Raw genomic sequence first — 27,321 nt, forward strand, 5'->3', positions numbered from 1 at the left:
GCGTCCTACCCTACCCAGGCATGCAGTGAGGAAGCTCCTGCCCGCCTGGAAGCCAGGAGCGCCAGAAGGTGCGGGTGGGCTGGTGAGGCAGCTTGCCTTTTGAATACAGACCCCCTGCAATGTGTGAGCACCGTGGGACTGCGGGCTGCAGCCAGCCAGCATTGCCGAGTCTGCCCCGACAGTACGAGGTTTGCAGACAGAAATAGTGACACCGAGTCCGCAGACTGGGGGCAGAGGCCTCCGACCCAATACCCACCCACGCCCTCCTAACGTCTGCAATGACCGCCCGCTAGGCGAAGCCCACCCGGGAGCGTGCTTTCCAACACACCAGCCCCGGGGAACAATCTGTTCTTCCCGAACCCTCGGGAGTGGGGGCGCACTACTCGGCGCTGGCCTCTCCCACGCTATGGCCTAAGCGTGCCTTTTAACGTATTAAAAACTGACCGCACAGTGGGGACGCAGGGCGGGAAAGACTGGGGAGCCCATTTTCGTAGCAGGCTACTTGCTCCGGGCGCACAAATTAGGCCCGAGCAGCAGAGTCAAACCCTTCTCCCGCCGCAGGGGCCTCGGGGTAGCAAATGGTTAGGGGAGGTGATCGACGATGAGGGCGCTGCGGACGGCTTGGGCTTTTGGCGTCCCGGGCCCAGGCGTCCAGCCAGGAGACGGAGGCCGGTCCAGGGAGCCTGGCGGAGGCCTGGCAGGTGTCCCCGAGCACGGAGGCTGATTGGCAGGTGCGGGAGTGGGTGGGGAAGGCGGGGGCTGGGCCTGGCGCTGCGGGAGGCTGCAGCCCCGCCTCCCCGCCCCCGCCGCGGGACTATCTGGTCCCGGCAGCAGCGATGTCCCCCGGCAGGAATGTCCCTCCTCAGATAATGTTATTTATATCTCTGGGCGGGTCCGCGGCTCGGCAGCACCAGGCGCCCGGCGGCCGCTGTGCCAGGAGCCCCGCGCTGCCCTCTTTCCCCTGCGCCGCCTTTGCCGCCCCCGGGCTCGGGGTGGCCGCTGCTACAGCCCCAGGGCAGGTGAGTCCCGGCAGGGCCCGGCTGCCCGAGGGTGCTGGGTGCGGGTGCGGACGCGAGAGACTGGGGCGCACGGCGCGCCGAGGAGGCGCTGGGCCCAGGGGGCGCGTGACGCGCGGGGCCCGGGGGACCGGGAGGGGGCCAGCCGCAGGTGCTGGGCGTGGGGCCCGGGAGGCCCTGGCGGCTGCGGCAGCAAACATCCCGGGGCGCGGGAATCCGTGCGGTCTTCGGGGACGCTTGGAGAGCTGGGCGCTTGCTTTGGGGAGCCAGGTCCTGGAGCGTCGCCCGGGGGCGCTGAGAGGACGGTTGGGGTGCGGGGGGTGCGTGTTCTGGTCCCGGACCCCTCCAGAACCCCGGCGCAGGGGATATGGGTTCTGCTTCTAGCCTGTGGGACCTCACCCTGCTCCCTCTGCCTCCCGCTGCCAGTTTTCTCAGCCCTGTCCGCTCAGATTCTCTTCTGGGGAACTTGTCCGCGCGCTCCCCGGGCAGCCCAGAGCCAGGGAGGGCGGGCAGAGCAGCGGAAGGGGCCCGGCCCCTCCGGGCGATGGGCACGACGCGGAGAGAATGGCCAGGTGCAGACCCAAAGAGGAAAGATGAGTGCCCAAGCCATACTTCAAGGACCCTCAACCTTTCCTCTCCCAGAGTTCTCCTTTAAGCTGCTACAGTCCCTTCTACCCTCACTGGCCTCACCAGCTCCTATTTCTTCAACAATTTGGCCATGAGAAATAACATAAAGTTGAAGAATAACAGGATCTTTAAAACAATTCCCAGCTCCCACCAACTCGCCCAGACTTCTAAGGGTGGGGAAGTAGCTGCGGGGCTGAGTACTGTTTCTTTGACAACCAGCCCCAGGTAGGGTCTTGATTTATAGCCTATTAATATCCAAATCACTGTTTTCAGTGAGCAATTAGAGGCGCCAGGAGTTAATAATAACACGCTTAACTGGCTGAAGAGAAATGAAAAGTCACTTAAGAAAAAATTAGATGCATCAGATGGGGATGGGAGGAATATAGTGACAGTATTCTCATACGGAGAACTGTGAGGAGAGGCTAGGCTGTAATCTCCAGGTAGGAGGCAGCCATGCAAAATCCATAGCCTTGAGATAGTGGTATCTGTATTTCAGTTTCTAAGGAAAGTGATTCAGGTGGCTCCTGATTGAGAGGCATCTGTAAATAAATTTTAGTCACCTCTATACTCTCCATTAACCTGTCCTTAGCTTCACAGATGGTTCCAAATTTTATTCTAGCATTCCCTCTTTGACCACCCTCTGACCCAGGGCAGGTCATTTCCTCTTTCTGAATTGAACTTTAGTCTTCTGCCAGGAGCCCTAGGTTCCAGACTGTATTTGAAAACTTTTTTGTAAGTGCAAAATGTTTAAGTGTACTGAATGCCCAGAATCCAACACAGGTAGGCTTGTATCTGTCCGGAGGCTGTGGGCAAGTCAGGAAAAGGAATATTAGGCTCACATTGCGGTAGAGCCCACCATCCTTGAAAACAACTGACTTTTCAGAGGTGGGTCATTTATGTAGAGCTTTATCAACTCTAGAATAAAGCACAGGTAAAAGACATAAACCCTACATTGTGAAAATATGGCCTTTAGATCACTTAACTGTTGCTCTTAACTTTATCAGTGGCCCAGTCACAATGATTAGGGATGAGCCAATCCTGTTAATCCTGAGTTCTCAGAAGACTCCAAGTTCACTTGTGGAATTGAAAGCACCCCAAAACTCCCAGGCATCCAGGGTGGACCTCATAGCACAGGCATATCAGGTTTTCCCGAGTGGTTTGCCCCACTGAGAGCTGGGATACTACCTTTTGCTCCCATCATTGCTTCTTCCAAGGGTTCTGAAGGTGTCAGCTTAGCAGAACACCTACCAGATGATTAGCTTTTGGGTAGGTGAAGGGATGGCAGGGGGCAGTCTTCCTCCTGGGATCATATCTGACAAACTAAAAATAACTATTTTAGGCAAATTAGTTGTGAATGAAAGTTTTGAACTAGGATCAAAATCTGATGGTTCTGTCACAGTTCAGGAAACAGATTGTTTTTGGTAAATGAAAGTAATAATAGCTTTCAATTTTTTTTCTATTTTTTACATGCCAGTGCCTAGCTTGGTGCCTGGCTGGTTGTGGACAGGCAGTTAATCTTTGTTGAATGAATCAGGGAATGAATAAATGAATGCTCAGAGTTGTTTTTTTTTACATTACACACTTTAATTGTCACAATAATTCTGCAAGGTAGCTCAAATTATCAGCATTTTACAAGTGAGGAAACAGGTTCAAGGAGATTAAATAATTTGCTCACCACACAACTGATGAGAGGTGGGGCCAGGATTCAACCTCAGCTCTTCAGTTCCACCCTCTCTTTAAGGTTAAACATTCTGCAGGGGATACAGAAGTATGCACTGGGAAGCTTTGGTTATAGCATTGCCTTAGCTTCACAATCTTTCATTCTCAAGACTTTGGGTAGTAATTCTGCATATATCAGAGAAGCTTTAAAAACATTGCCTGAGGATAGCATTGGGCACTTATTTTTTCAGAGGTATTTAGCCTTGTCCATTATGTTCAGGCAAATGTTTCAAGGACAGAACTCTAATTTTGGCACTAGTCAAAGCAGGGATTTTTGAGAACAGATTTTCCTTTCAGTCCTGGAAGTAGCCAGGAGGGCTTGATGATGCATGGGGACAGTGTGATAGGACAGGGAATGACTATAAAAAATTCATAGGCAAACACTATTAGAGTAGGAAGGGACTTTGGAGGTCACTGAGTCCAACCTTCTGTTTGTATACTACTTACTTAAAGGTGAGACCTATGTGCAGTTTATATGCAGCTATGGTACATGTCTTATCATGTACCATAGCTTTTTATATTATAACCCATTTCTTGTCTCTCTCTCTCAAGGCCAATATTGGGTTTATTTCCTGAACTTCTGCCTAAGCAAACCACTGATGTTTTCTTTCCTTTGAGGGAGATGGTGAGGGGATGTATTTTAATGTCCAGTACTTTTATCTTAAAAAGTATTAGAGATAAGCAGTAGGGAAGACACTAGTGAGCATTAAACTCTTAACTGCTCCACAATCTCCCTATTGCCTGTTGGGCATACAGATATGTGCATTATTACACAATAGATATGTGTATTACTATCTTGAGATAGTACAAGTCTAAGACAAATAATTATGTAGCATTTCTGGGTCAGTGGGGAAAGAAAAGACTTTAGGGAATTGTTGGTACTGTTAGATATCTGTTTTAATCTAAACCCAATCACCAAACTGATCTTAAAGTGTTATTTCAAATTTTCAAAATCAAACACAAAACTATACTCTCTGTGCAAGACCTGAGAAGATAGGAAACATGATTAGTGGAAGGTTTAAAGTGACATAAGGTGCATTTTTTCATTATTCATAATTTTTTTTACAACCTCTGACCTCCATATTACCATTCATCCATTGACTTGGGAGGAGCAAGAATGGAAATAAAAGCTGTGTGTGCTCATGAGAAATTTGCTTTTATAGTGAAGTTCATGGATACTGGATTCTGAAACCATATGAATATTACTACTTGAAAATTACTCTGGAAAGGTGTTTTACCTTAAAAGTAGTTTGTACTGACTCCATTGTTTTTTACAGATAGCTCTTTGGTTACTCCTCTGCTTTAAATAAGAAGTCTGGGGGATAAAAGTAAATGCAGTGGCCTGTATGCTGGAATCATCATGGGGCATTTACCGCAGAGAGGCTTCATTCCTCTGACAGCCCCAAGAGGCGGAGGTCACCTGGTTTTGGGCATGGAGATGGTGATGGAGGGAAGGTGCAGGAGGCAGGTGGGAGAATTCACTGGCAGTTCTGGCTTTACTCACTGAATTGGAAACTACCCCTGGTAAATATTTAGAAAATGTCATAGCATGTTTCCCTTTGCTGCTGTGCTTATTTCTTAATTCACAGCCGAGTGATCCAAATTCTTCCATTTCCGGCCAGCCTTAGCTCAATATCAAACCACCTGGGGATCCCCTGCCTTACAGCTCACATAGTCTTAGAGGCAGGCATGGTCAGAAAATGCTCCCCAATGGATTGCTGGCTAGCTTCTGACTTTCCAGATCACCTTTCAGTTTTCTCTTTCCTTCTCCTGGTGGCAGGAAATATTGCAAAGCCATCATCTTCCTACCTAAGCAAGGGCTTTACAGGCTTTGCCATAATGTTTTATTTCTGCACTATACCTGTGCAGACCCGGCCAAGGGTATAATTACAAGGGCAATTAAAACCCAAACATATCATGTTAGCAGTAGTGGCAAAATGGGGCTTCCTTTCTTTCTTTCATTTGAATGCTATAAATTTAGCAAGTGAAAAGGTACAAGGCTAGGGAAAAAATAGACTTTGCTTTGAACTGGGCTCAAATCATCCAGGATATTTATGAAAAGAATAACGGGGCACCTTGACAGTTAAAGAATGATAATTGCTTTGAATTATAGTCAGTTCAGGAGTTTCCACTAACATGAAAAATGAGCAGAAACTTGGATAATCCTGAAAATGAATAAATTGAAAATCATTTCCATTTGGACCAGACTTAAATATGGGTGTGTCTCATTTGAGAATTCATAGTACTTCAAACAAAAGAAAGCACACTACAGACTTAACTTATGAAGACTGGAAAGAGGTCCCTAGCCTCATTCTGTCCCTCTGCTCAGTTCCTGCCTGTTTCCAGAGGCCCCCTAGGAGCAGTCAGTGAGCCTCACCTTCCAGTATATTTCCTCATGGGTGGAAAAGTAAGAAAAGTCCTTCCATAATACTGACTCTAAGCCACAAGTCCTAGAGAGTGAGAGTGGGAAAGGTTTGAGAGAGCCATTTAAGAAATATTCAAAAAGAGCAAGCATTGAGTACCTACTGTATACAGTACAGTGTTATTTGCTGAAGACACAAAAAGGGATCAGATGGAGACCCGCTGGTCTGGTGGGGGAAATGGACTTGCAAACAAGCAGCATGTCATCTGAGAATGGGTCTACAGGAGGACGTATGTGTCTGATTCAGGTTGGGGGCTACCTAGGTTTTCCCTAATGAAAGAAGAGAGGATGGGTGGGGTGAGGGCCTATATGCATAGTCTGGCACAGAGTGTAACAGAGCATGGTTAGATTAGAGAATGATGAGTGGTTCCATGTCGCCCAAGTGTAGGGCACAGCCCAGGGATGGGCTGAAGATCTGACCAGAAAGATGGTTTGGGTTTAGCGTGGGAAGCAGTTTGAACAACTGAAGGTTCAAGTTGAAACCAGTGAAGGTTTTTGAGCAAGTGAGGCACTTGATCAGATCCTTGTTTAGACAAAACTCCCCAGTGGCAGTGAACAGAATGTGAACTAGAGATCAGCTAGTACAACATGATATCACATAGATGATGTGCAGTCTACTCAGTTCTCAGGATGCTTTTGTATGTGCATCATCTCATTTTATTTTATAACAACCACATGAAGAAGCAGCAAAGATCTCATCATTCCTGCTTTACGGTGGAGGAAACAGGATTAGAAACATACACTGATTTGCCCAAAGTCCCTCTAGTAGTTTATGGCATTACCTGACTTTGACCCTGTTTCCTAGTTCCAAGGCTGCAGCTTTGTTCAAATCTTCTCAGTGGAGTAACTGAATATTCTAGGCCTTCTGTTTGAGACAGTGATTGATTGCTTTCTTTCTTCAGCAGAACTTTCACTCTAGGTTTGTTGGCTCTCAGAGACAGTGAGGAGGAAACTTGTTACACTATTTACTCTTAAGCCACAAACCCTCAAGAATGGCCCTCCAGCTGTGTACAGATAATGTTGCAAAGTATGAATTAATGTCAAACATGCATATGGATCCCCAGCTTGCTATAAATAAATGATGGGTTTATATACCTGTCAGTTGATGTTTTGGCTTTTTCATCCTCTTATCCCAAATTTACCATAAGCAATATTATGCTTTTGCCTCATTTTGGGCTTCAAAAACTTCCTTTTGTCCAGTGATCTCGGGTGCTTTGATTTATACTTACTTCAGTCTTCAACAGGTATTTGTTAACTTTTATTTATTTGCCAGACATATTCTAGGCCCAGGGACAGCAGTGAAGATGGCAAAAAAAAAAGTCTGATACCATGGAGCACACAGTCTAGTTGGGTGAGACAGGTAGTAAACAACAATAGCAAACAGATGAGTAGATATCATGATTTCAGGTGATATAAAAAAAATAAATCAGTGTGAAGGGAAAGAGGTGGTTCTCTTGGGATAGGATAGTCAGGAAGGGCATCTCTGATGAGGTTGCAGTTGAGCAGAGACCCAGATGAAGTGAGGAGGGGAATGGGGATGTTTCGGGGAAGAGATTTCCAGTTGAGTGCAAAAGCCATGAGGTGGGCATCACTGCTGTGTCCAAGGAATGGGTAGGAAGACAGCATGACGAGAGTGGCGGGACAAAGGACGAGTGCAGGACATGACATTGGAGAGGAAATGCGGTTTGAATCATGCAGGCTTTGCAGCCATGTAAAGACTTTGGGTTTTAGCCACATGATAGAAAGCCACGGAAGCTGTGGGCAGGGGAGTAACTTGTTCAGATTTGTGCTTCAGGAGGATCTTTCTGGCTGTCCTATGGAAGATTGATTAGTAGGGGACAAGAGTGGAAACAGGGAGGCAATGAAAGCTACTGTAGTGGTCTAGTTTAGAGATGACAGACCAGGGTGATGGCGGCAGCAAGGGTAGTGAGATGCAGCTGCTTCTGTGTCACTTTGAGGATGGAGTTCATGGGATTTGGAGATAGAGCATGAGAGGAGAGTGAGTTAAGGATGATTCAGTTGGTTTTGGCTTGAGCAAGTTGAATAATAAAAAAACATTTACTGAGATAGGGATATATCTTACCAAGTGTACTGTTGTGGGCTAGTATTTTTTTAATATTTTTCATAAAAGAGTTGATTTGAATAGAATCAGGCAGACTTTTCACTTAAGTACAACAAAAAGGAGGTGTTCTATTGTGAGTGACTCATGACATCTGTTTGTTTTGAAATAGAGCCTGAGATGTGCAGTTAGTTCTACATACTTTGAATATTACTTACAGGTCATTCACATGACATCTCCACTTTGTGAAAGAGATTAAGATATGGTACAAATAAGATGGAAATATATTTCACTTTATTATTAGAATGTTTTGCATTTTCTGGTCAGAGCCCACTTTTTTAACACTTTCTGGTTGTCATATTACAAAGAACTTTTTAAAGAATAAAATGAATTCATATGCATGGTTGAGAAATGTATCCACATTGTACAAAGGTATACAACACAAAGTAAGTCTTCCTTCTATCTCCAGTCCTGCTCCTAAGAAGTTAGTAATGTCCACAGTTTCCCAGGTATCCTTCAAGATAAATTTGATGATATATAAGCAAATGGCCTGACATATTTTAAAGTCAGAGCTTTCACCTAGCAAAAACACACATTTGGTTTCATTTTTTGTGACATATTTCACTTCATTTTTAGCCCTCAGGTATATGCGTGAGTGGCCTGTAAGTCCAGCTTTCTATTAGCTGAGGGTCTCCCTCTCCAGACTGTTGTACACTGAAACACTGTGTTCATCAGATAATGGCCCTTCTAAAAAACTGCCAGTGGTACCTCCCGCTGCCCTTCCGCAAGTAGAGATGGAAATCCAACTTTTTTTTTTTTTGAGAGAGCATCTCTCATATTTATTGATCAAATGGTTGTTAACAACAATAAAATTCTGTATAGGGGAGTCAATGCTCAATGCACAATCATTAATCCATCTCAAGCCTAATTCTCGTAAGTCTCGGATCTTCTGAAGCATAACGAACAAGTTCTTAAATGGTGAACAAATTCTTACATAGTGAATAAGTTCTTACATGGTGAACAGTACAAGGGCAGTCATCACAGAAACTTTCAGTTTTGATCACGCATTATGAACTAGGAAATCCAACTTTTAAGAGCCATTGTAATCTGGCTCCAATCTCCTTTTCTATCCTTATCTGTTACCACTTTCCATCACAAACCTTCTATTTGAATCATGTTTGTCTGCTTCTGCTGAGTCCTGAACATTTCTCCCAGATTTGGAGGAGTTTCCGCCAGTCTTTCTGGAATAATCCTACCTCTAGTAATGTTTACAAGTTTGTTAAAGGGATAGTTACATGTATTACTTAATTGAATATAGTCACAGAGTTCTTTTATTATTATTATTTAACTTTTCCTGGGGCCATCTATTATTTGCTCAGCTAGACAACTCTTAAGGGAAAAAACTGACTTATGAATTACAGTTGTGGATCTTACATAATGCCCTGCCTAATGCTTTTGAACATGGAAGTTCAGTTAGTAATTTTAGAGTGTGCCCTTTGACAATCATCCCCTAATGCGGTGGTGCTGGTACATGGGGATTATATTAATTAAAAATGGTCAGGTGATAGCTGCCAACAAAGCCACCTTCCCAGTGGGGTTTATAGGTGTCCATCCCCAGGTAATGGTAACTCGATGCTGCTCCTTTGGATAAAGAACTTCCTAATGTGCCTCATCTCATGCTCTTGTCCCCGCTTCAGATGGTGTTGCATCTAAATGTAAGAAACAAGGTGTTTTCCTTTGCTCTTAAGTGATAAAGAATGGGCAAGGCAACTGTGTGATTTAAAACTTTTAAGTTATGAATATAAAATGAAATTGACCATTTTAACTTTTTAAGTGTTCAGTGACATAAGTATATATCCATTGTTGTGTAGCCATCATCACCATCCATCTCCAAAACTTTTTCATCTTCCAAAACTCAAACCCTGTACCCATTAAACACTGACTCCCCCAATCTCCCAGCACCTGGCAACGACCACTCTACTTTCTGTCTATGGATTTGACTAACTCTGGGACCTCATGTAAGTGGAATCGGGTAGTATTTGTTCTTTTGTAACTGGCTTATTTCACTTCTTTTGTAATGTTTTCAAGAGTCATCCATGTATCACGTGTCAGAATTTCCTTCCTTTTTAAGGCTGAACAGTATTCCGTTGTATGTATTTTTTCATATTTTGTTTTTCCATTCATCCATTGATGGATCATTGGGTTGCTTGCACTCCTTGGCTATTGTGAACAATGCTGCTATAATGTGGGTTTATAAATAGCTCTTCAAGATTCTGCTTTCATTTCTTTTGGGTATATACTCAGAAGTCTATGCTTCTGTATACTGCTGGATAATACGTAATTCTATTTTTAATTTTTTGAGGAGCCAAACTGTGCAGTTTTAATATTTGTCCCTGTTATTTAATGTCTCCAAAGGGAAGGACAAAATGTAACATTTTCATCTTTGCAACCAAACGGAACTTGAGAATTGTTTATCTGAGGACACTCTTTGGCGGATAGTTTGTCATCAAAGTTCTTGAATTAGTCCACATATTTGTTTGTCTGTTTTTAACTTGTAGGTTCTTAGAGGACAGGCAGGAGATGTTTAATTTGCTTTGTAGAACATATACTCCAAACTCAGGAGGGGAAGGGTGTAAATATTACATGATGATGTATTTCAGCCAAAATATCTCCTTGAGCTGGATGACACGAGTCTGAGTTGCTTCCAGCTCCTTTTTTCTTGCTATTTGCCCTTGGGCAAAGAACGTCCTCTTTCCCTGGCTCTTTTTTTTTTAAGGGTTTTTGTGTGTGATGGCATCTTAATATTTATTATTATCTTTAAATGTATTTTTGCATATTTCCTTGTATTGCCTAAGTTGCCCCATCTTCGTAGCCTTGCCTGACAGCCCCTCTCCCCTCACCAGGTCCTAGGGTACCACTGAGTGCTTCCTTCTGTGTAATTTTGCAGCACCTTTCTCATTCCTTTGTTACAAGACAGATCATCTTCTTTTGTAATTGCCAGCTTGCCTTCTACACCATTAGACCATGCTGCCTGTGATGGGGAACTGGGTCTGCTTTTTTTTTAAACCCCCAGCACCTAGAGCCATTCTTGGGACATTCTTGGAGGCGAGGGGCTCAAAATAGTTATTTACTGAAAGTTAGAGAATTATTGTTTGAGATATATATATACACACACACACATATGTATATATACCTTGGAAATGAAGCATTATAATAATGAATTATAAATCAACATTTATTATTTGCTAGGTACTATGCTGAGAGTTTTTATATGTATTTATTGTTTCTATTATCCTGATTTCTATTATTATCCTAATAATTTCTATTATCCTAGCATGAAAAAATAGGGCTTAGAGGAGTTTATGTACCCAGTATTATACACCTAGAAGAGCAAAGCTAGATTTGAACCCTGATTTATTTATTCTAGAGTGCTTGCTTAGAATCACTGTCCACAATATTTGGGTGGAGGTCAACTTTCCATGGCTCTTAATTCTAAGAGTTAACTTTTTTCTTCTATCCTGCATCTTTAATGGTCTGAAATTAGAGAACTAATTAGTTGTATACCTTCCTATGTTACTTTATATTTGCAATGATTTAACCTAATACACTTGAATCTTCTTATTAGCTTTTAATAAATAATTAATGTTCTGAATCCTACTTCCAACATAGTTCTTTGACATCTGAGGATGAAGATGCTAATTAGTACTACACAATATACCCACTGTCGTTAAGACAGCTCTCTATGCCACTGTACTAAAACTGCTTTAGAAGAGGTCTGATGTCAAATGTGATGGCCTCCTTCCAGATCCAAATTCCAAATTCTCTGCCATGTTTTAACTTTGTTAACCACTCTTACTTGGAAACTATGCCCTCTCTTGGCTTTTGGGACCTGGCCTCCCCTTTTTTTCCTCCTAGCTTGCTTACCACTGTTTCTTTCTTCTTATGTTCATTCATTAATCCACCAGCTTTTAGCTGTTGGGGTTTCCAGTATATCTAAATCCTTATCTCCAGCCCCCGACCCCCGACTCAGGTTTAGATCTGCTTTATAGCAGTCTGCTAGCTGTCTTCATTTGGTTATAACAAGATGTCTCAAACTCCCCATGTAGCAATAGGACCGCTCGGCTCCTCCCTTCCCCCCGAGACCTGCTCTCTGACTGTTGTTGTAGCTGGATTCATGTCATCACCAAACCCCCAAGTAAGAACCTCCAGGACTTTTTCAGTTGTCTTCTTTTCACACTTCCACATCCAGTTGACTGCCACTCCTGTTCAGTTTTTCTCTAAGATTTTTAAATTAGTTCTTTTTTTTTATTCTCCACTGTCCCTATTCTTATTTTATGTTTGAATAATTGGCCTTCAATCTCTACCTTTCTAACCCATCTTACACCCTGACCTCAGAATCATTTTTAAAAACATGAGTCTGGCTGAGTAATTCAACTGCCTTAAAATCCTCAGTGGTTTCCTTTTGCCCCCAAATAAAGTTTAAACACTCAAGCAGGAACCTTTCAATCCATTCCAACCTCCTTTCCCAGCTTCGTTCCCTCTGTTACCCGTACTGATGCTTGTGACTATTTAAACATGGGGCACATTTCCATGCCTCCATGACTTTGCTTCTACCGTTTTCCAGGACTGGAGCATCTTTACCCCTCTCCTCAGCCAAACTCTTACACATATATCCCATAAGGCGCTGCTCAAAAGTAATCCCTCAGGTGCTTCCCTCTTCTCTAACCCAGGAAGACTCTCCTCTGAGTTCTTAAGCTGTCACTTTTCACATTGTACCCCAGTTGGTCGTGTACAGGTCTGACTCATGTCTAGATTATAAGTTCCTTGAAGAAGGGACATTTGTCTGGTACCCATGGGGACACTGGTACCTAACACAGCATCTGGCTTATGTGTGGTTCTCAAGAAATACTGGTTGAAATAAGTGATAGGGGAACTTTCAAGAATATTCAGCACTGAAAATAATCGCACACATTTTAACTAATAGAAGATTATGAAGAAAGGCTAATGGAAGACACTCATTTTGACGGGGCAGGGGGAAGGAGTGAAGGATACAGTTTAGATCTGAGTGGAAGCTCTCACCCCACCTCTGTATTCCCCAAATGCTTTCCATTAATCAAAGGGAAAAGAAACAGCTGATTTTTAACTTGCATCATCAGAATATGTCTATTGCTAGAAAACTTTAGTTATTCATCCAAAATACAGTTACTCCCACGTCATTTTTCAATGAATGTTTGAGGCTGACCCTCAGAATGCAGCTATGAAAGGCTCTTTGAGTGGGTGTTTCAGACCAATATACACAGGATTTGTTTTATACTGGTGAAGAGTTAAGAAAAACATTTTAGGAAGAAGACTAAAAATTCCTGTATAGAGGTTTTGTGTTTTTCTGGGTGCATTTAACCTCTTTTGTTTGTTTGTCTGTAAGATATGTCAAAGCACAAACTACTTTGTGAAATGTTAGGGCACTCATTACTTGGTTTATTATATCCTCATTTTTGCCTTGCCTGGACAAAAAGTGGGCTTCACCAGTGGCTGGACTCACCAGAATCCTGCTTGCTCAGGCCTTTGAGAATGTTTTGTTTCTTTCAACAAAACTCTCTATCACGGACACACTCCCACTGCAATCCAACTGCTCTCTTCTTTTGCTGTGATCTGTGCCCAGTGATTGCCAGGAGCTGATTTTTAGCTTCCAAAGCCGTGAGTGGAGCTGCTAGGCCTTTATAAATATATGGAGGGGGTCTGCAATGAACTGACAAAAGGAAGGCCTTGGAAAGATGTGCCTGGGATAAAGACAGGCGGAGGACAAAGTTAGGCGTTGTGCGTGGGACCTTAGAGTAGGGAGACAAAGGAAGGGCTCACCCAAGACAACTGCAGGCCCTACTGAGTTCTCAGGGGGTGTAATGAGGCCAGTAGTTAGCAGATGAAAGTCAGCAAATTTGAATCAGAGGTGACAGAGTGGGTTCAACTAATAGCAGCTTCTAGAAACTCTGGAATGCCATGGAATACCAGTGATCATTATACCATCTCAAGGATTACTAGGTGCCATAGCAAATGGCTAGTGGTCTGGCTGCATGCTTTTTGGTTTGAACAATCCTTTTACTTTTCAGGGATGGTTATCTTTGCAGTATTTTATTTGTGCTCTGGTCTTGGTTTTTCTTACGCAAAATCTAGGCTACTTCTTGTAGGGTCTCTGCCTTTCTTTGCAAGATATATATGTGCATTCTGTATGTGCTTTCTGCAACTGTTAGGAACTCTTGATAGCCATTCAACTTAAAGTCTGAAGCAGGAGGGTCACTCACAGGGGAAGCTCTCAGAAGAATGGAGGGGTCTGTAGGCATAGAGAATGAGATACTATGATAGATCTGAAGTGAACTGCCTTGGGGTAGTAAGTCAGCATGCTCTGCGAGGCAGAGACCCACCTGTGAGGACAAAGGCGGTTGTTTGCATTCAAAGCTGTGAAATCACTTTGCCCAGGAGACTGGAAAAATACTGCACCAGTGAGTGGCTGGGTAAGCTGGGTGGGTACAAAGAACAGGTAATTGGGTTCCATGCCCTCAATGTAGCAACCCCATCAGCAGCCCTGGTGTAGTTGCTCTCACTGCCTCTGACCCAGAAAAAGCTCAGAAAATGACTGCAGTGAAACGGATCTTCAAGGTGAAGCATCCAATCCAGGTGGGGGAGGGATGCAGAGTTGACCCCAAGGGTTCAATACTGACTTCCTAAATGTGCTGGGACTGAGCTTTGTTTATGCTCCAGCCCAGAAGAAGTCACTTTACATTTCACCCTGTTTCCACCAGCAAAAAGTGCTGTCTGCTTGTTTTGCATAAGCCTTGGGCCTCCTCTGCAGAAGAGGCACAAATGAACTGGGAGCTATAAACCTCCTGGTGTCATAATTCTTTGCAAGCAGCAGAGTCAAGTGAGCAGTGTATTTGGTTGGCAAGTGATCATTGCAGTCTGTACTTGGTTTCTCTGTCTATAAACTGATGAGAATGCCTTCTCATTGAACTGTGAAGGAGGTCAAAATGGACTAGAGTATGTATTTTCCTTTTTAAAAATCTGATGCTTAAAGCATCAAAACATCTCAAAGACAAATGTTCTATGGATAAAATATACTCAGAGCACCTTACACACATTATCTAATAAACTAGAAATGTTCTCCAAAGAGTGTCTGGTTCAACTCCCCTATTTTATCAATAAGTGAGGTCTGAAGAGGGGAGGGGATTTGAGGTTGCAGTTAGTTGCAGGACTCTTAGTGGAACCCAGGTCACTTGATCCATGGCCTAACCCTTCCTCCCTTCCTGGTCTCCCTCAGCTATTAAAAACTGGTCTTAAAAAATTATAAGCACACACCCATGGTAAAAATAATTTAAACAGTACAAAAGAGTACAAGTGTCATGCCTAGACTCATTACCAGAGGTAACTACTATTAATAATTTCTCATATATCCCTCTAGAGATTTTCTAGGCACATATAGACATACATGTATATACAGGTATATAAGTATCTGTGCCGGTATATGTAGGTGTGTGTACATATAGCATATATATACATATGTATAGGTATGTATATTGTGGTGGTTTATTTTTCACACAGTAGTGCAACTTGCGTTTCTACTTAATGATGAAACACTTTAGATGTCTTTAGACACTTAGAAGGACATGGAGCTTGGCCTCTTTCATTCTTAACAGCTGCATGGTATCTTATGCTCCTTCAATTTCTCCACAATGACTGTAAGACATATAAGCAGCACCATGGAGTTTGAGGCCGGAAGCATGATGTCAATGTAAGAATTCTCTTTTATTATGAGCACCCAGGGAGGGGAATGACTTTTGACAAGGTCAAATGGTTTGAGGAATCTGAGACCCTGCTTCTGTTTCCTGCTGCTACTTACTAATGGGCCTCTGTCATATGTCAGGTGCCATATTTAGGTCTTTAAAGGCCCTAACTTGTTTAATTCTCAAAACAGTCTACTGAGTTAGATATAATTCCCCTTTTACAGATGAGAAAGTTGAGGCCAGCCAAGCCAATTTTGCTTAAGGACACAGTCAGTTAAGTGAATACAGATCTGCTTGATGCCCAAGCCTATGCTTTTTCTCACCATCTGAAATACAGGACACTAGGAAGAATGGTATGGTGGGCTTGAAGCTGTGTTTTTTATAGTGCCAAGTCTTGTTGGTTTAGACTTACCTAAGAGTCCACCACACACACAGCAATGACAGGGAGGACCAAGTAGCAGTGGAGCAGAGCCAAAATGACATAGGGACGAGGGAGGAGAACTGGCTGCTCTCAAGGACACATCATCGCTGTGTGCTAGGCTGCGTGGGAAAGGCAGGTGACTGCCCAAGACGCAGCTCTCTTCTCTCTCTGTTGGGGAGGAGGGACAAAGAAAGAGTTCAGTGTTGACTCTGTTAAGTGGGAAGTATCGGTGGCCTCTTTTGGTGGCTATAGCAAATCTGGAGTGTAGGAAGGGCTGGGACTGGGAAGTGTCCATCTGGTGATCTGACGGTCAGCACAGAAAGGGAAGAGGCTGGCCTGAGGGAGGAGAACAGACCTTGACTTTGAGTAATCCCTACATCTAAGGGATGGGTGGAAGGAGAGGCTGTAGAGAACGTGATTGGGATGTAACAACATACTGAGGATGAAGCCCCAAGGGAATCTAAAGCTTGGAAATCCAACTTCAAGAAAAGGGTGGTTAGTAATGTCTAATGCAGGAGAGAGATAAGAGGAAAGGATGGCAGGAGGCCATTAGCCACATAAGAGGCTCAAGTGACCCTCAAGAAAGCAGTATTAGTGGAAGTTCAAAACTCAATTACCAGGAATTAAAGTGAAGCCCTGGTGAGGAGAAGGCAGGGAGTGCAGACTGCTTTTCTGAGAACTTGATGGAAAAAGGGTGGTTTGAGATGGGCTGGGGGAAAATTTGTGTGATGGAGTACATGGTTTTGAGGCTGAGAGAGTGAGGAGTTCTTGGAAAGGAAGTTGAGGCATGGAGAAAGGACTGGTGGACAGTGGAAGTCCCTGGGCGGCTGGGAAGCAGCAAGTGGTAGGGTAGCCAATTAGCACAGCCATGCCTGTGCCCTGATGTAGGTCAGTGGGGTGAGTTCGTGAACAGTTGCACAGCCAAGGGGGCATGATAGGTGGCACAGTGGCCACCCATGCACCTGAGACAGTGAGGTGACTCTGTGCTCCTTCCGGACAGGGAGCCTCTGTTGGCTCTTCTCTATGCCTTGAGCACACCTGGCGCAGGGGGTGATGCCTCAGTGCACGTTTGTCAACACACTGGCAGACACCTGTCCTCCACCATCCTGAGGCAGGCTCCGTTCTTTCTCTTTTCTTTTTCAATGTTCCACTGTGGGACATGAGATGTATGTGACACGCGTCAGTTTGGAAGCATAGTTGTAAAGCATTCCTGTGTTCACACTGCTACATCTCTTTGCATGCCCCTCCCATTTTCTCAGCACCTTGCCCTCTCAGGTCCTGTTTTTGAAAATATGGACAAGCCAGAGTGTGCTGGAACTCCTCCTGAGCCCCTCAGAGCCGAATTCTGGGGCACCTGGACTTTCCATACAAGCAGGGAATGAATATATGATGATCCTGTAGGGGAAACAAAGGGCTCCTTCATTAAGTTGGTGAAAGATGAGTCTCCTTGGTGGTGGTGATAAGAGAGGATCTTGTTTCCTGAAAGCTCTCTGGGTGTGAATGCACTTTCTTTGCTAGGCTCATGTCACAGGGGATTTCCTTCATGCCCAGTGAACAAGAGGGCTCTTTGCTAGGAAGTCCAGCTCCTGCCATCTCAGGCTCTATTTGGGGGAAAGGCAGAAACCCAAGGATCAGGCCATATTTGCTGTAATTCTCTTCAATGCTAGGAATGTGAACTATTTTATTCAGTGGGAAGTATCTGACTTACATTCTTGGCAATTATACCTTTTGTTATTGAGATGAGGTGGGAGACAACTTTTTACTCAGTCTTTTCAGGGACACTTAAATTTTTCTTTTTTCCTTCTATTTATAAATACAATCCAAAGCTTTGGTAATGTAAAGTGTTGCAGAACTACAGACCATAGTAAATGAAAGTTCCTTATCATCCACCTTCCTTTTCCCCTAGATAATCATTCACTACAATTTGATGCATATACTTCCAAGTTTTAAGAAATACATATCCTAATAAAATACATGATTGCTATTTTTTTTACTGAAAAGATTTACAGTATGAACACTATTTAATAGTTTATGTTGTTTTACTCATCAATACACAAGGTCATCTTTCTATGCATACATACCTCTAGATTTTCCTCATTCAAAATTGTTCCATTGTTATGGAAGAACCATACTTTATTGAGTAATTTTTAAATTATAAATCAAGTTGTTTTTATTCTTGGGTGTTTTTTTATTTTTTATTTTGAGCTAACCAGTAATTAAAATATAATTTTAAACTGCTAGGGTTGGCAGTCTGTTCAAGCTAAGGGCACTTGTAAAATGAGGCCAAGTTTGTTGGGTAAATGAAAGTCTGGTCTCTATGACTCCAGCTATTTTCTCCTGACAGACGGAATGGGGGGACCTCTCCTGCACCCTGTGGGAATCACCTGTCTCTTCTCCCAGGCTGGGCCCAGGCATCACCCCTTACTCAGCCCAAATTACACTGCCATTTTGTTTGGGCTTTCACCTTTCCTTCCTCTCTCCCTCCCTCCTTCCTTCCTTCCTGACACCAACTTGGTGTCCGGTCCGCAGCTTCCCCTCTAGTTCCCTCTTCCAGGCTCTGCAGGCCTTCCACTCCCCCAGCAGGACCTCCCAGGCTCCTGACTTTGATCTCACTTTATCTCCTACTTGAGTTTCCAGTTTCTCTAGGTACTGCCCTGTTAGTATCTGCTGACTTCCTCTGTAGTCTCATCTGAAAAATGTATTAACTCTATTGCTTCCCCAAATCACTTACCCTATGCTTTAAAGGATTTAACCACAAACCCACCTTAACCAGCTGCCCCTTTGCCTGATGCCACCTGGTTCTTATCTTCACTCTCTGGTCACTGGACTGTGAATAGTAAATTTCCATTCCTTGCGAGGCAACTTCATATCTAGTGGAAACTTCTGCCCTGTGGTGTGGCAGAAAGAGGTATGCTTTGGCAACAGTCTGACCTGGCTTGGAATCTAGGTTCCAACACTTACTAGCTGTGTGGCCTCAACAGGTAATTTAATCTTTTTGATCTTCATTTTCTTCCTCAGTAAAATGGGGAATGATAGCCACCATGAGCAAAAACGATAGCTACTATTGTCATTATAGCTTGGTTTCTCTTTAGAAAATCTTAATTTTTAGCTGATCTCATTATATTATAAGGGATCAAAGAACCAATGCATCCAAAGTCCTACTAGAAAATGGATCCTATAATGATGTAATATTTTGAATAAATATTTTTGCCAACTAATGGTTTTCCTATTTCTGGCAATAGTAAATGAAACAACCCAGAAAACAAAAATGTAGGACAAGAATTTAGACATCTCCTTGAAGTCCCTTCTGCTAGAAATAATTCAGATTTTCCATTATAATAATCATTTGAATAGCTGTTCCCATTTACCCCACATGGTTCTCAGAATTTGGGTTCTTTTTCTGAGGTCCAGCAACTGTGATATTCTTTGTGGTTTGCTCATTGCCACAAATGTGCACCAAGGAGTGTCTAAGCAAAGACTTTTGCCAGTTCATTTGAAGGTTTGTCATAGATGGTGGTGGTTTTCTGGTGCCTTCACTATCAAATCTGTGTACCCTGGTTGCTTGCAGAAGGCATGCTGTGTTTTGGGCTTTCATAGCAATGTTCCGGAGTTACTTAGTTTGGAGTCCAGCCTTCACCTACTGGTTTCTGGTGCTAATCTCTCAAGGTGGTATCCTGGACGATATGGATAAATGATCAGGACAGGGGCTCAAATTTTCTTTAAGTCCCCAAAGAAAACTCAGAACTTTGTTCCCTGCGCACAGATGTAATGAACTTGTCCAAGGTCCTGCAGCATATCAACAACCCCTACAGCTTGCTTTTTATCTCTTGGGCTATCGCTGTCCATCCTTGTGACCTCTTAACAGCAGCTCTCCCACTCTGGGGGTCAAGTTGTCCCTCCTCTGATGCCCACCAGGGAACGAATTCCTGAGGGTTCCTACCCTTTTAGCAGAGCCCTCTCTTTTGAGGTGTTTTGAACTCCTATATGGACCAGCATACACCCTAGGAACCTTTCATTGCCCTGGATGGAGAGATTGGAAAACGCAGGGTATTTTTTTTTTTTGCAAAGTTTGCTCTTGCTAATCCTTTTGGGGAAAGTTAAACAATATAATCGTCTCAAACAGAAGAAGTCTTTGTGAGTAAGAGAAATGACTTGCCCAGAGCATCCCAAAGTTATTAGCAGGAGTGAATTATCCCTTCAAAACCGAGCAGCTCTTCCTTCCTTGCTGAACTTGGCTAAGGCTCTTGAGGGGCGTCACGCTGAGCTTCCTTAGCAGATGGCTCAGAGGAAGGTCAGCGGTGCTGAGAAAGCTGGACGGTCTTATGCTGAGGGAAAGAGCTTGGGGTGGGTTCCTCACTCCCACCGGATCTTCCCTCTCAGGTGGCAGGTGGAGACAGTCCTGGTGAGGGGGTTCAGGAAGGTTTCTTGGCCTCCTTGTCATGTGAGCATCAGGAAGCTGCTCTCTCAGGTGAGCTGCCTTATAAAACAGCAGCAGTCCTGTCTGCTCCTGAAGCAAGATGCCTGGAGAGACAGCCTCTCAGGCTTTACTGCGTTTTGCCTGCTTATGCCAGTGGGAGCTACAGAGCCCAGCATTAGCACATCGCTTCCTTGTCTTCCCTCCCTGAACCAGGCAAGGAGATGCTGAGGCCAGCTGGGCCCTCTGTGTCCTTGCCATCTGCCAGGCCTCACTCCCCGGGCCGGAGCCTGGGCTTCAGCCAGTGCTTCTGCAGCTCTGCCCAGTGCCCAACCCTGTGAGCCTCTGGGAGGCACTGCACAGGGGTTCTACCACAGCCCTGCCTAGCTGGGCAGGGCAATGTTGCTGAGAGAAGGGACGGGGTGCAGCTCCAGCTGTTCCCTCTGAGGTAGTCATGGTGGTGAAGGAGCTATGGAGCTTCCTCCCTTGCTGGCGCTCAGACATTCGCCTCAGTGCCCTGATTTATTGCTTTGTTGTGTGTGTCTTTCGTGGGTTTCGTGGTCCCAGAGACTGCAAGAAGGATTGTGTGGAAAATCCAAGTTTGGAGGCCACTCACTAAGAAGAGCTCACATTTCTCTTCAGCCAGTTATGTTGCGTGAGAGCACAAGGGCCAATGACATCTTGTGATAGAGATATCTTATCTAATGTGATCTATCTTTATTTTTTCATCTCCCCAAACTATAAAGAATAACTCTTTAGAGTGTTTTTGTATTTCAAGAAGAGTAGTGTTTAGAATGAGCTCCCCTCTGGTGATAGACCAGAGTCCTTACATTGGTGTACCCTTATTGAATCACCCAGACTTTTCTTCTCCCAGGCACCTTGCTGGCTGGCAGGCTCTCACTGTCTTACATTCTTTCCCTCCTTTTCCACTTTTTCTAAGCAGTTGCTGATGCTGCTTTTTTGTTCATCCCTCCTCAAAGCATTCTGCTGATTGGGAAGTCTTCTGGTCATTGGAGCACCAGGGCTGCCATTCCCTTCCATGGAGCCAACTGGTTCCAGGTGTCCCTGCTGTCATTTGACCATGGGGTGGTTCTGAGAGGTGCCTTAATTTCTGTTGTAAATTAAGGGCCAGGGCCCCAAGGTTGATCTCACTCAGGTGTCACATCCTGGAAAGGGTGATCACAGTGCCAGGTCCAGCAGAGGGGCGGCAGCAGTGCTTCTCACCAGCCTCTCTCTCTGCACCAACGACTCATTTGTAGGCATTTCCATGGTGAGATAACGCTATTATTTTGTTCACCAGGAAATAATACCAAGTTTCCCAGTTTTCCCCTTAATGAAAGGCAAGACCAAGGCCTGGAGCAGGGATTGAGTCTGGCAGCGTCCTAGAGGATGGGGTGGAGGTAATTTGAGGAAGTTTCCTCACACCTGTGTGGCTTTCTGGACTTGGCCCAGTTAGTGGAAACTCTGCAAGACCAGCGGAGGCATAACTGATGTGGGGGAGTCCAGAGTTGGGCCCTCTCATGGAGGGAGAAAGAGCCATATCCAGCCAAGAGTCTAGAAAGTTATTGTTTATTTTTGCCCAATGGTTAAGTGCTTGTTAAACTCCTACAGTGTGTGAGATCCTAAGCTCTTCTGAATCTTCAATCCTTCTCTATCTTGCTGTTTTCATGGAGCCTATAGTCAAGCTCAGGTTTCCCCCATTGGGAAAAATTGTCCTTTGGCCCTGCATCTCTGTCTACCTATCCCCAAAGCCCCATACCCTCTCCTGTGAAAGATTTCAAAACATTGGGCTATGCATTATTTTGTTTTCATTTATTTCACTCCCCACTTCCCCACTGAGCTTCTATCCCCCGATTTTATAGATGCTTCTCGCTGTGGTCACCATTTGTGAATAACTGAAGCTCTCTGGGGTATTAGATGCTACTGTTCGCTACTTGCTTCTGGAAATTTTCTCCCCCAAGACTTCCACATGTAGTTATCCCCTGACTCACCTTGCTCTTTGCTGGCTCCTCTTCCTCAGAATACCCCATGAATAGGGTTCCCCAGGGTCCATCCTCTGCCCTCATTTTGCCCTCTTTTGGGATAATCTTGCCTATTTTCAGTGTTTCTGCTGCCACCTGTTTATTGCTGATGACTCTATGTATTTCCAGCCCAGACTGTTTCCCCAGGACTTGGATTCCCAGCCTCAGGCTAAGCATTTCCACCTGGGTATCCAACAGGATGTCTGAGACTCCTACTGTTGACCTTCTACATGCTCTTTCCCATTCTTTGCCTGAGTCTTGTTTCCTAGGTATCAATTTAAAGGCCCCTTCCTCAGGGAAGCCTTCCCATATCTCCCAGGCTAGGTGAGGCCTCCCTGTTAACATTTGCCTACTACCCTATACTTCTCCTCTGTAACACTCTGCAATTTGTAAATAATAAATTATTTGTAATAATTCATTAGCTATTTGTCTTCTGTAGTGGATTGAAAGCACCATGAGAACAGAGAGCTTCTCTATTTCATTTCATTATTTTGCAAATCCAACACCTAACACCATGGCTAGCAAAGAATATGGGTTTGATACATATTTCTGACCCACTGAAGTCATCATTCTTTCCTCTAAACTACTTCCCTTTCAGTCACCATCCTGGTTAAAAGAACCACCATCCACTTAGTCACCTAAGGTGGAGAAGTCATTCTTGACTTTTCTCTTCCTCTAACTTGCCATTTCTGCTCAACCACCAATATCCTAAGCAGTGCTGTAACTGGTATCTCCTCACCATCTTGCCTACCAAAACCCTAGTTTACATCCACATCATCTCTTGTCTCAACTACTGCAGTACATCCTAGTCCTTTACCCTGCCTATAGTCTTGTTCCTTCTCCTTTAAATTGCTCCCTTCATATACCTGCCAAAAGGATCGTTCTAGAAGGCAAACCTAGCCACTCTATCTATTTAGAACCCTTCATTGACTCCCCATTATTCAAGTTCCTTAGCATGGCATATAAGGGCCTACTGTGATACGGCCCTTGTCTGTCCTTCAGCCCTTACCAAACCCCTTGGCAGTTTCCTGTGAACTCTAGGCTCTTTCTTACTTTTCTCCATGCCTTCTGTATGCTCTCTTCTTGGTTGGAATACCCTTGCCTGCCATGCTTACCTCCTCTTCTCCATTCCCTCAACTATACCTGAATAACTCCTATTCCTCCTGTAAGACTCAACTCTGATCCCACTTACCTACCTTGCAGAAGGCCTTCTGTGTGTATGCTTCTACTGTGCTCCCATAAATCCCTGGGTATTTCTCTCTCTCCCCCCATCATATTACTCATATTATTGCTCTCTACATTACATTAGGACCTAGCCTATTTTTATGGCTGCCTCAAATAGTCAACTGCCAGCTCCTGAGGGCAGGGACCATGTTTTAATCATCTTTGTAACCTCCATGCCCAGCAAAGAGCCGGGCATGTATCATGCTTTTTAAAGAAAAGAATGAATGAATTCAAAGCAATGGGAGTAAGGAACAGACTTGTATGTACAGTATAAGTAGTAACAGTGTACTACTACTACTGATAGTAATAAGTATTTTTTGCATCCTTTCTAGGTGCTAAGCATTGTTCTAGATATTAATCTTCACAACCGCCCCATAAAGTAGGTAATGTTAGTATCCTCATTTTATAGATGAAGAAACCAAGGCACAGAGAGGTTATTTTGACCAGGGTATATAGTTAATAGGTGTCAGAGCTGGAATCTGAACCCCAGCTGTCTATTCCAGAGCTCTGGCTCTTAATCCTGTCACTGCACTGCCTTTCTACTAGCAGAGATAACATACAGAAATGTTTAAAAACTGTGCATCTAATTCTTTGTGTTGCTTGGTGCATCTAATAGAGGTCTCTGCCCATGGAGGCGAAACAAAAATCTCGAAGTGTCCAATAAGACAAGCAGTGGGTCTCTCTGGACATTTCTACGGGAAATAGGTTATTGCCAGGGAAACGCATCAGGTTTGTGAAAAATATAACATGTAGGTTGACAGAAAGATAACTGGATAGGAGCCAGCTTAGTCCTGTGTTTAATATGTCTGTCTCCAATGTCTCAAAGACCACGTTTAATCATGTGGCCCTCTGTTACCCTGCTGAAATAAGTCAGGAATACATTAAACTCTGGCTGTCATTAGTCCCTCAGAACAGAGCTTTCCAGAAGGAAAGGAAAGGGTGAGGGAAGAGCAGAAATAGCTATGCCACCATGTGGAACAGAGGCCGTTGAGAAGGGAAGGCTGGGGTCCCCATAAAAATAACTTCATTTACCTCAGTTTCACACAGACAGGTAGCCTAAAGAATGAAAAGAAAATACGGAAAGTGCTGGTGCTCTACCTGTTCGGCTTCTCCCAACTGGAACTTCATTTAGAGGAGGGGATTGAGTGCTTCAGTCCGGGCTGGACGACAGCTCAGATCTGGGCTCTGAAAGCAGCCTGGTTTTGTGAGTAGACCCTGGGTGAGAGGCCTGAAACCTGAGGAAGTTTGCAGCTGTGTTTTTGTGATGGAGGGAAAGTAACTCTAAGAAAAAATAGGCTGTTTTTAAAACAAATCCAAAGTTAAATCAAGTTCTGAAATCCTGCTGGAGGGTTCCAAGGTGGGATTCTGAAGAAATCATCCATAGCTTCTTGTGGATGAGGTCTGGGGAGGCCCTTATCCTGCCTTCATATGTGGTCAAATAGGGTGTCTGACGCTTAGTGGACATTCGAATATTAAATCCTTCTCCCTGCCTTCTCCAGAGGTGAGAAAACAGGGGTCAGAAAACTTTTTCTATAAATGACAGAATTTTTCTGTAAATATTTCTTACTTTGTGGGACACATACAGTCTCTATCATATATTCTTGTTTGTTTTACAATCCTTTAAAAATGTGTAATCTACTCCTTAGCTCATGAGCTGTGTAAAATCAGGCTGGGGACTGTCACTTGATTTTTCCTGGTCTAGAGTAATAACCCATCTTGTAGCTTCAGACTCTGCCATGTACAAAGTGAGCACTCCGAAGACCCCAGGTTGTGCTAAATGTTGTCTTTGAGTAGTAAAGCCCGTATGGCATGAGATGGGTCAATACCGTAAACCAGGGTCTGCAAACCACAGCACCCCAGGGCAAATCTGGAACTCATTTAGGGGCTTCTCATTATTGCTGAAGGTGAGCAGAAGGTTACAGACCACAAAAACCCCTCTTCCAGGCCTCCTGATTTCAATGGCAACATAGGTGAATTTTGATTAATTAAAACAGCAAGTGTCCTGCTTTACACTGAAGGTGACTTCATATGAAGAATGAAGTCTAATCTTAGTGACTGAGATGGGACTCCTTGACATGGGAGCTGGAGAATGACCTGAAATGATCAAGATTCCATTCTCTGGGTGAAAAATGCAAAGTTCCGTTCTTAAAGAGGAGATGCACAAATAAATATTGCTTTGTCTGGATTGAGTTTGGTTTAACTGTCCAAGTCTTAATAAAATGGGGCCAAAATTTCCAATTGTTGCCACTGTTCATATCTTTTTTAGGGGACTAGGTTAATTTAATGTTGCCGTGATACTCATTTGTCATGTATAGAATCGAGTTTTAGAGGCACTGAGAACTAAGAGGAAGAGGGCTAACCCACCTTTTGCCTAATACCTCACTCGGTGAACGGAGTAACTTTGGTTTGTGTTGTTCCCTTTTTCATGTCAGTTTTCAGGTCCATGGTCAACTTATTTGAAGCCATTAGGGAATATGTGTTTGAAATTCAATTGTTTTAGATTTTGAAACACTATACAGTGTTTGGAGCAGTGTGCTATTGTCAAACATGTTATTATCTTTGTAGCAAAACATGAAGGAGGATAAATGAAGACTATAGGTTAGCCTGAGGTTAGCTCCAGTTCAGGGCATATTTTTGTCACCAAATGAATATTAAATATCCTTATGCTTTCAGAGCTTTTTGAAATTTAGAGTTGTTGCAGATAAGGGTTTATGATCCATATGGTGTCTCCTACATTAAACTGGAAGCTCTGTGAGTGCAGGGGGTATATCCTCCACAATGCTTAGCATGGTGCCTGCATGTAGTAGATGCTCATTATATGTCAATTGATTTTTTAAAAATTAACATGAACATGATGATATCAGTTAAGAGTGTTGGATGGCTATTAATAACTAGTCTTTACTTACTTTTCCATTTTTATAATTTCAAAATGTATTTTCAAAAGTGTTAGAATTTCCCTTTAACCTACATCGTTAAAAGCGGTAATTAAACTAAAAGCTGCCTGGGTGGATCATAGGTTGCAAAGTAGTAAATAAAGTAAAAGTGGCTGGACTCTGCATGTTGGTTGGGGAGTGGATGATTGACTGGCTAATCTGTGGCTGTGTCTTGCAGTTTTGTAACCCAGTAACTAATATGCACAATAATTGGCATATTGGCAATATTGATGAAAATCAAATATTAGAAAAGGTTTATTGTGCCATAGTCTTAACTACTTATTCAAACCATGAACTGAAAATGATTAAGTGACCTACCAACAATATTGAAAACATTGCTATCAGCAGGAGAGGAACAATGAGGTCATCCTCTCAGAACGTCTGGCCCGCTCTTTACGCAAGGCTGAGTCTCATCTGAGAGTTCTTAGAAACGAGGGGAACTGGGAGTAGGTGTTAACACAAGCAAAGAAAAATAATACGGTTTTTAAATAGGATCCACAATAAAAGGCTGAAGGTATTTGGATTGTGATACTAAAAAGCAAGGGGATGCCTACGTCGGGGCCAGGAGAATATGGACTGTCTCTGTATCTGCCTCTCAATTTTATTGTAAATCTAAAACTGCCTAAAAAGTCTTCAAAAAAAAAAAAGGGCAGGGGGATTGAGTGCCTATAATCAGATTTCTATCTTTGTGTT

At 43.6% G+C, this 27,321-nt stretch overlaps 1 protein-coding gene across 2 annotated transcripts in view; it reads left to right on the plus strand.

Annotated features, from left to right (window-relative positions):
- The first annotated feature begins 801 nt into the window (after positions 1-801).
- Positions 802-27,321, plus strand: part of SPTB (spectrin beta, erythrocytic) — a 107,339-nt gene continuing 80,819 nt past the window's right edge. For both annotated transcript variants that reach the window (XM_017660418.3, XM_017660419.3), the window contains exon 1: positions 802-1,019. The gene's annotated coding sequence lies outside the window, so the exon portion shown is untranslated. The remainder of the gene's footprint in view (positions 1,020-27,321) is intronic.

This window comes from Manis javanica, chromosome 8 (genome assembly GCF_040802235.1).
Source record: "Manis javanica isolate MJ-LG chromosome 8, MJ_LKY, whole genome shotgun sequence".
Taxonomy (NCBI): Eukaryota; Metazoa; Chordata; class Mammalia; order Pholidota; family Manidae; genus Manis; species Manis javanica.